Here is an 8,564-nt window from a genome sequence, read left to right as displayed (position 1 = left end):
TACACAGCCAGGGGGAGATGAGTTGAAGAAACTGGCGGCGACTCACTGAAAACTCCTGACTGAAATATTGCCTGCAGTGGGCCTGCTATGATCAGGAGAGAGCAATGATAGAAGAGAAATCAGCAAAAATCAGAGAGGGGTCTTGAAGAAAGGTAGTACCTCTACAGAGAGGATACTACTCAGTGGTAGGTTTGCCACAAGCCCTGGAGGACAGACCCCTGGGCAGAGCAGATGTTATGGAGCCAATTAAAGAAGCTGTGAGGAGGCACTGTGCTCTGGGCTTTCTACCAGATTGTAGACAACATCATGTTTTTAGATCAATTGCAGTTAAACATTTGCAGTTCCCTTAACTTGCTTCCTTCCGCAGCTTAGAAGAAAACTTTCCAAACAGGCATTAAAGAGTCAGTTCCTTTAAACTTTAATGGAAAAGGAAATTTTCCAATTATCTCAGCTTTTTCCCAGCCCTGCTGGGGCCAAAGTTTGGCAGCATTATAGTAAGAGAGAAAGGAAAAACGTTCAGTGTTTTACATCAGGTGTCAGCAGTGTGCTGTTCTTACAAACAGTAGTTACATTAGGTACCCATACCACCGGTCTAAAACACTTTTTAGGAAATAAAGTAAGAGGTCAAAACCAAACCTTCTGATTTTATTTCTACACATTTTTCAGCCATTGTCTCAATTATCTAGAGCCAGAGCTTCATTAATAAAACAAAAGGGTGGCAACACCAGAATGGAAAGAGGAGATGGTCAGTGCTACTCCTCTAGAAGATTTCTCCTTGGCCTCAAAGCTACTCTTTTGGAGAAATTGCCTGATCACTGATGTGGGGAACTGACCACAGCAGTCCAAAACAAGCTTTCCAAAGCCAACAAATCTTGTCTGAGTAGCAAATGAGGTGCAACAGCAGGGACAGAGGAATCCTGTTGCACCTCATACATTTCCTCATTCACAGGAAACACCTGCGAAATTCCTCAAAGGAATTAGGGTGTGTTGATCTAAAAAGGTGACACAATCTATAGCCCAACTTACATGCCTCTATACTAATGCACACAGGATGGGTAACAAACAGGAGGTGCTGAAAATCACTGTGCAGCTAGCAAGCTGTGATCTAATCACTATCATAGAAATGTGGTGGAACAAATCGCATGACTGGAGCACTACAATCAATGGCTATAAAATGTTCAGGATGGACCCAACACACAGAGGGTTGCCCTCTGTGTAAAACAAAAAAAAAATATTGTCTGCATAGAGTTGATAGAGTTGCCTTCAAAAAACAGCGATGAACAGGTTGAGAGTTTATGAGTAGAAAATAGGGACCAAGCCAACAAAAAGAACCTCGTGGTTGGTGTTTAATACAGGCCACCCAGTTTAGGTGAGTCTGTTGACAAAGTGTTCTTACTGCATACTCACAGGCTCTGGTCCTGCTGGGAGACTTCAATAACCCTGACATCTGCTGGAAAAGCAGCACAGCAAGCTGTAAGCAATCCAGGAGACTCTTGGAGTGCACCGAGGTTTCTTAATCCAGGTGATAGACAGCCTGTGGGGGACTATGGTGAGTCCTTGGATTCCCTGACAGAGGGCATGGCAACAGAAATTAGCCTTGAAGATATTAAGGCCTACCCATGAGAAAGATGGGAGTAAAGGAGTATCCGGAGATGTTAAGGATGTACCCATGAGAGAGAAGGGAGTAAAAGAGTAACATTGATGATAGCAAAATAGCCAATGAGATGTTACTGCTGTAACTTTTAATCAATAGTGAAGAGACACATGAATTAGTAAAACTGTATAAAAATGCACTTGTGGCAATAAATGACATCTACTACTTTCATCCTGGAAGAACTTGGTCTATGTCGTTTGTTCGTCTCAACCGCGACATATGGTGACCCCGACGTGATCCTGCCTGAAAATGATCTCGCATGAAGAAGAGACAGTGGTGAAGCTGTGACAGCCGAAGACAAGCTGTGGAGACGGAGCCCGGTGCAGCTGACAGTTCTGGATCCTTGAAAAGACACCACTCTAAGAGTTGGTGAGCTACTGGGAACAGGGGAGGTGGAACTTATCTAAAGAAGAGGGTATTATATTATCTACATGGAAATTGGAAGAAGCAGGGTATTAGCCTTCTGGAATTGACTTTACGAAGGATGTTACTATGGGGCAAAGCACTACTGAAAGATCCAAAGAAACAACTGAACTGTTAACATCATGGCACTTGTTGCTAGAGACTTTGAGAGGATTAAAAGAGCAACGGGAGCATGCAGAGACAGTGGAGAGGGGTGGCTTCTCTGGACTAGATTTGAAAAGAAAAAAAAAAAAGAAAGAAAGGCACTGTTCCAAACCCCTCTGTTGCTAATGATTCTCCAGCACCGCTCAAGTCTGCATTATCTGATGACTCGGATGAGGGTGAAGGTCTGCAGCATTTTCTTGAAAAGTTAAAAGGAAAAGGAGTATGTGTACGTGTTACCCCAAGATCAGATAAAAACCATGAAAGACTCAAGCAAAATTAGACCTATGCAATGTAACAGCTATAGATGATTTAGGACGGAATGATGGGGATTCGTTGAAAGGGGTGGGTATCCCCCAACTCTTGGAAGAGACACTAATTGGCACACCACAGTTACAGGCGCTATTAGTTTGTGAAATCCTGAGGCAGTCAACAGACCTTGCATATCAAGCTATGATAAAGGTGCCTGAAACTGACAAAGCAGCCAAATCATTTGCAACTATTAATCCGGGTCCCAATGAGAATTACATGCAATTTATTGACCATCTTCAAGAGGCCATCAATAAGCAGGTTGAAAACTTAGAAACTAAGGAAGCACTAGTGTTGAAATTAGCAGTAGAAAATGCTAACGTTTGCTATCAATGTGTTATCTGCGAGTTTTACAGTACATATTACGTGCTTCTGTGTATTGCCTCTCTGAAAATCAAGCAGTTTGTCAGGAATGTGAGTTAATTGTTTTACTGGTTGTTGTTAGAATTGTTTCTTTGTGGTATAAGTACACCGTAAAATCTTCTCCCCACTTTTCCCACTTGCTCTGCAAGCAGCCCTGTGCTTCCCCACCCTCCCTCCTTCTTCCCGTGGTTTTACTTACGAGATGGGGTCGGAAATGACTGTTTTCAATCATGTTCCTAAGTAATTGGTATTGGGAGGTGTTTTAAAACATAGGAAAGCACTTGGAAATACGAGGAAGGAAGATCTTGTGAAATATTATGATCAATGGTGGCTGCTGTGTAAGTTAGATGAATGGGAAAAGTGGCCGGAGGATAGAACTTTGAAGTATAATCACAGAATCAGAGAATCAACGTGGTAGGAAAAGACCTCAGAGATCATTGAGTCCAACCCTTGGTCCAACTCTAGTCCGTTTACTAGATCATGGTACTAAGTGCCATGTTCAATCTCAGTTTAAAAACTTCCAGGGACGACGAGTCCATCACCTCCTTGGGCAGGCCATTCCAATGCCTGACCACTCTCTCTGTAAAGAATTTCTTTCTAATATCCAGCCTAAATTTCCCCTGGCAGAGTTTAAGCCCATGCCCCCTTGTCCTATTGCTAACTGCCTGGGAGAAGAGACCAATCCTTTGTTGCAATTAATGCTGTTTTTACTGCGAGAAGGCAGGACAAAATAAATCTCTACAAGAGATCATTAGATCATTACAGACAGTTTTACAGGTGGAACAGTTTGAACTTCAACAAGCTGAGAATTAGCTGATAACACACAGGTCATAGAAAACTTGCTGCAGTTTGCAAGATGCTTTCCTTATTAACCTGTTTTCTTTGTGGGTATCTGTTTAAGCATGTTGCAGTTTTAGTAGGTCTTCGTTGTGTGGTATGGTGAGTTCACAGACTGTTCAATCATGAGAATCCATGGACTCAAAATGTGCATTTTGTGATAATACAGAAAATCATGAGTAATTTAGTTCTTTACTGCATGAATATGATGGTAAAATCTTGTGTGTAGTAGCTGTTATTTTCCATTCTAGCATGCTAGCTTTATTCTGGCATTCAGACTTGCGCAACTCTGTGATAGGCTGTGTCTCATCTCGATGTACTAAATTAGGCTCTTGTGTATGCACACCAATTAAAGGACCCTGTTTTTGGGGATAACAGTTGTAGCGCACCAGATGAGACACTAATAAAAACCTTGCCTAGTCCAGCTTGCAATGGCGGCAGGGGGGCAGGTGCCAATTGGGCTCCAGCGCGCACTGACCTGTTTTGTCAGGGAGACTCGGCGGTGCCTCTACCTGGCTGAGCAGTAAGAGGTTCAAAGAGGCAATGCAAAAATTGAAATATTGGCTTGAATAAGTGTAACTGTGATCCATCTGCATATTTGAACTTGGTATTTGGTTTTCATATCTGAGCTCAGTATTTTAGTTTGCAGATATATATATATTTGGTACCAAAAGAATTTTGTTTGGGGAGATAATTACAAAATGGGAACCTGTTCCACTGCTAAAATACCACCTTGCTCCCCCTTAGGATGCATCCTTATACATTAGAGTAACTTTGGGGGAAATATTCTGATAAAAGAAAACTTGAAATGATATTGTACTCAGATGTGGCTCAAATGTGGAATTCTGGGTTATAGTGCTGTATTGCAATTAATGTTGTTCTGCAGAACTTTGGAAAAAATTGGGTGAAGTATGGTACCGTAAGTTAATTTGCTAATTTTGAGACCAGAAAAGAATTTAAATTGTTAAATTCTGATTCACATTGAAAAAAACAAACAAACAAACAAACCAAACACAAAAAAAAGAACCCACAGAAACAAAACAAACCCTAAATGCTATGATACTTGGTATTGTATGAGGTTGTATTTAAAAGTTGCTAGAATACGAACTGATTTGGATCTAGGAAAATGGAATAATGGATTTATGTTTAATATGCTGGGTTTTGACATCTGTAAATTGCAAAAGGTAAATGGAGCTAAGGAATATAACTATTGCTGAGCTACTTGGAATTGCATATAAAGTGTATTATGGTTGGAATGAAATGGGAAAACAAAAAAGTAAAATATCCCAGGCCTGTGTTGTACAGTTTGAATACAAATTTCAGGCCTGTGTCAAGCTACAAGATAAACTCAGCTCATTGTAACTGAGGAGTTTGCCAGAGCCTCCCACTTTGTACCAGCAATTATGCCACCTGCGTGGCCTTGGCTACATCTAAACTGCAGCAACAAGAGAAAGAAAAAAAAAAAAGGGAAAAATCTGTTTGCCCACTGTTAAGTGGAGACAGGGGGGCTTTATTCCCCCCACTCTGTCTTTTTTTCCTGAAGTGTTGTCATCCATCCTTGTTGTGGCACTGTGTTGCTTCTCAGCTTTGAATCAGGGGTTGTTGGTGCTGTTTCTTTTTGCTTCGGTCTTGTTTCTTAGATTCTGGCATATCTGGGGAAAGAGCTCATCATTTTACCTCCTTGCTGAGGTTGGTCTTTTCACAATGGTCAGCTTTGGGGAGTCAGAGTGTGCAGTGCTTCTCTGGATCAGACTGGTACTAATTTGGGTGTGGAGTGGAGCCAGGTTGGTTTGATGTGGAGTTTGAACTGATTTGTTTTCATGCTGGGCTGGAGATCCTGCCATCTCAGATGGGGACGAGAGGGAGGTTTTATTCCTCCCCACACACCCCCTCCCAGCAATGTTACTGCTAGAGAACTGTAATACTGCATGAAGGAGTCTGAGGGTGAAATTTAAAGGCATCACCAGTGGATTCATAGTTCTAATGAAGCTGGGAAATTAAACAAAAAAAAATTTTTAATAGACTTATTCTGTGTTAACTAGTTGTAAGAGACTTCTTAGTAAATTCACCGTGCTAGTTTTTGAGGTCATGGGAGAGAATGAAAGAAAGGCCATTTTTTGAGACCAATGGAACGCCAAATTTGGAACACAGTTTTACCATATGAATTCTTGTATTTGCCAGAAAGCCCTATACCTCTCTTGGGTCAAGATTTGTTAAGTAAATTGTAAGCTCAAATAACGTTTTCTGAGAATTCTGTTTAGCTGCATGTCCTACAAGAAGCTGCTTGGATGGTGCAGATCTGCTTGCTTCAAGTAAGGAATCTCCAATGAAATTTCAAATGCTGTATTTCCACTAGTATTAACAGCCAATGTTTTGATAAAATGAACACTACACTGATAGAATTGAAACAGGACTTCGATTTGGTAAGGGAAAATAATATCCAATAAATATGACAGCCAAAATGGAGTTAGAAACTTTGATGAATAAATTTATGACAACCTTACAGGCTGACTGCATTTGATTGGACTTGCAGATTTGTCTGTTTGTAGCTACAACATAGAAACAACCTGTGGCTATTGTGGGACACTATGATGAGATTGCTAACAGATTGCTACCCTTGGTGACTATAGAAATGAAACTTGATGGTATAATGCCTCGCAGAAGAACCCAAGGGGTGTCATTGATAACATGGGACAGCAACCCCAAAACCTCCTGTATGGTGTATTCTTGATTTGTGGAGATAGAGCCTGGCCTGGAATTTCTTCTAACACTGTTGAAGGACCGTGTATATTGGGATGGTTAACTCTCTTAACGCCCAAAGTATCTATGATACTAGATCACAGAAGAGCGAGACGGGAAAAATACTTTTTGTATGTATATGAGTCAAAATGTAATGATAATGTAGATTTTTGGGGATCAGGGTTAAGAATACTATGATTTCTTCTATCTGGTGTTGGCACAGCTAAAGCTTTAAATACTTTAGAAAAATTAGGATGCTATCTAGCTAAGCAAACTAACAGAACTTATAAGGCTTTAAGTGGACTTTTGTTAGATGTAGATTCTGTAAGACATGCTACAATGCAGACTAGAGCTGCAATAGACTGCTTGGTATTAACTCAAGGATATGGGTGTGAAGATTTTGATGGAATTGGTTAAATAAATTGTGTAGTGATTGGGGGCTTTCAGAGTGGTTGTTATCAGTAGTGAAAATGGGACTGATTGTTTTGATGATTGTTGTGGTTGTGTTACTAATGTTGCCATGCATTACTTCTCTGCTGCAAAGAACCCTGCAGCAGACAATGAAGGCAATTTTTTTAGCACAAAAAGGGGGAAGTGTGGGGGACTATGGTGGGTCCTTGGATTCCCTGACAGAGGGCATGGCAACAGAAATTAGCCTTGAAGATATTAAGGCCTACCCATGAGAAAGATGGGAGTAAAGGAGTATCCGGAGATGTTAAGGATGTACCCATGAGAGAGAAGGGAGTAAAAGAGTAACATTGATGATAGCAAAAATAGCCAATGAGATGTTACTGCTGTAACTTGTAACCAATAGTGAAGAGACACATGAATTGGTCAAACTGTATAAAACTGCACTTGTGGCTATAAATGACATCTACTACTTTCATCCTGGAAGAACTTGGTCTCTGTCATTTGTCCATCTCAACCGCAACAACAGCCCAACCAAAGGAGAAGCTTTATTAGACCTGTTGCTTATAAATATGGGTCAACTAGATAAAGATGTCAAGAATGGCAGCAGCCTAGGTTTCAGCAGTCATGCCCTGATGGAATTCACAATCTTGAGGCAGATGGGCCAGGTGAAGAGTAGAGTCAGGACAGTGCAAACTTTGCAGGAGAGCAAACTTCCAGGTGTTTAAGGAATAAGTGGATGGAACCCGCTGGGAAACTGCCTTCAGTGATAAAGTAGCTAAACAGAGCTGGCGGCTCTTCAAGGACACATTTCTTAGAGCAAAAGAGCTCTCGATCCCCATATGTAAGAAATCAAGAAAGAAAGGCAAGAGACCAGCATGTCTGAGTGAGGACCTCGTGGTCGGACTGAAGTATAAGAAGGAAATGCACAGGCAGTGGAAACATGGACATATACCCTGGGATGCTGCTTGGATGTGGAAGCATAGGATCTGGAAAGCTAAGACACAGTTGGAGCTGAATTTGACAAGGGATGCAAAGAATAAGAGGGGCTTCCACAGGTACATTGGCCAGAAAAGGAAGACTGAAGAAAAAGTACCCTTATGATAAATAAGGCAGGAGAACTTGTGACAGCCATCGTGGAGGAGGCTATTTTGCCGCGGTTTTCAGTGGTAACCTGTCTTTCCACATCTCTCAAGCTTCTGAACCTCAAGGCAGGGACTGGGGCAAAATAGTCCCTCCCATCAAAAGCAAAGATCAGGTTCAAGACCACTTGTAGAACCTGAAAATACATAAGTCCATAGGACCCAACAAGATGAATCCCAAGGTCATGAGGGAATTGGCTGATGTACTTGCCATGCCACTCTCCATCATATTTGAAAAGTCATGACAATCAGGTGAAATCCCCAGTGACTGGAGAGATAGAAACATCACACCCATTTTCTAAAAGGGCAAAAGGAATGAGCCTAGGAACTACGGACCTGTCAGGCTCACCTCTGGGCCCAGTCAGATCATGGAACACATCTGCCTCAAAGATATGCCAAAACACAGGGAAGACAGGGAGGTGATTAAAGACAGGCAACATGGCTTCACCCAGGGCAAATCATGACTATAATAGGGTGGGTCCAGCAGTGGACAAGTGAAGAGCCATAGATAGCATCTACCTGGACTTTTGTAAGGTCTTTGATACAGT

Source organism: Columba livia, chromosome 1, assembly GCF_036013475.1.
Source record: "Columba livia isolate bColLiv1 breed racing homer chromosome 1, bColLiv1.pat.W.v2, whole genome shotgun sequence".
Taxonomy (NCBI): Eukaryota; Metazoa; Chordata; class Aves; order Columbiformes; family Columbidae; genus Columba; species Columba livia.
The sequence above is the reverse complement of the archived record's forward strand: the minus strand, read 5'-3'. Positions refer to the sequence as shown.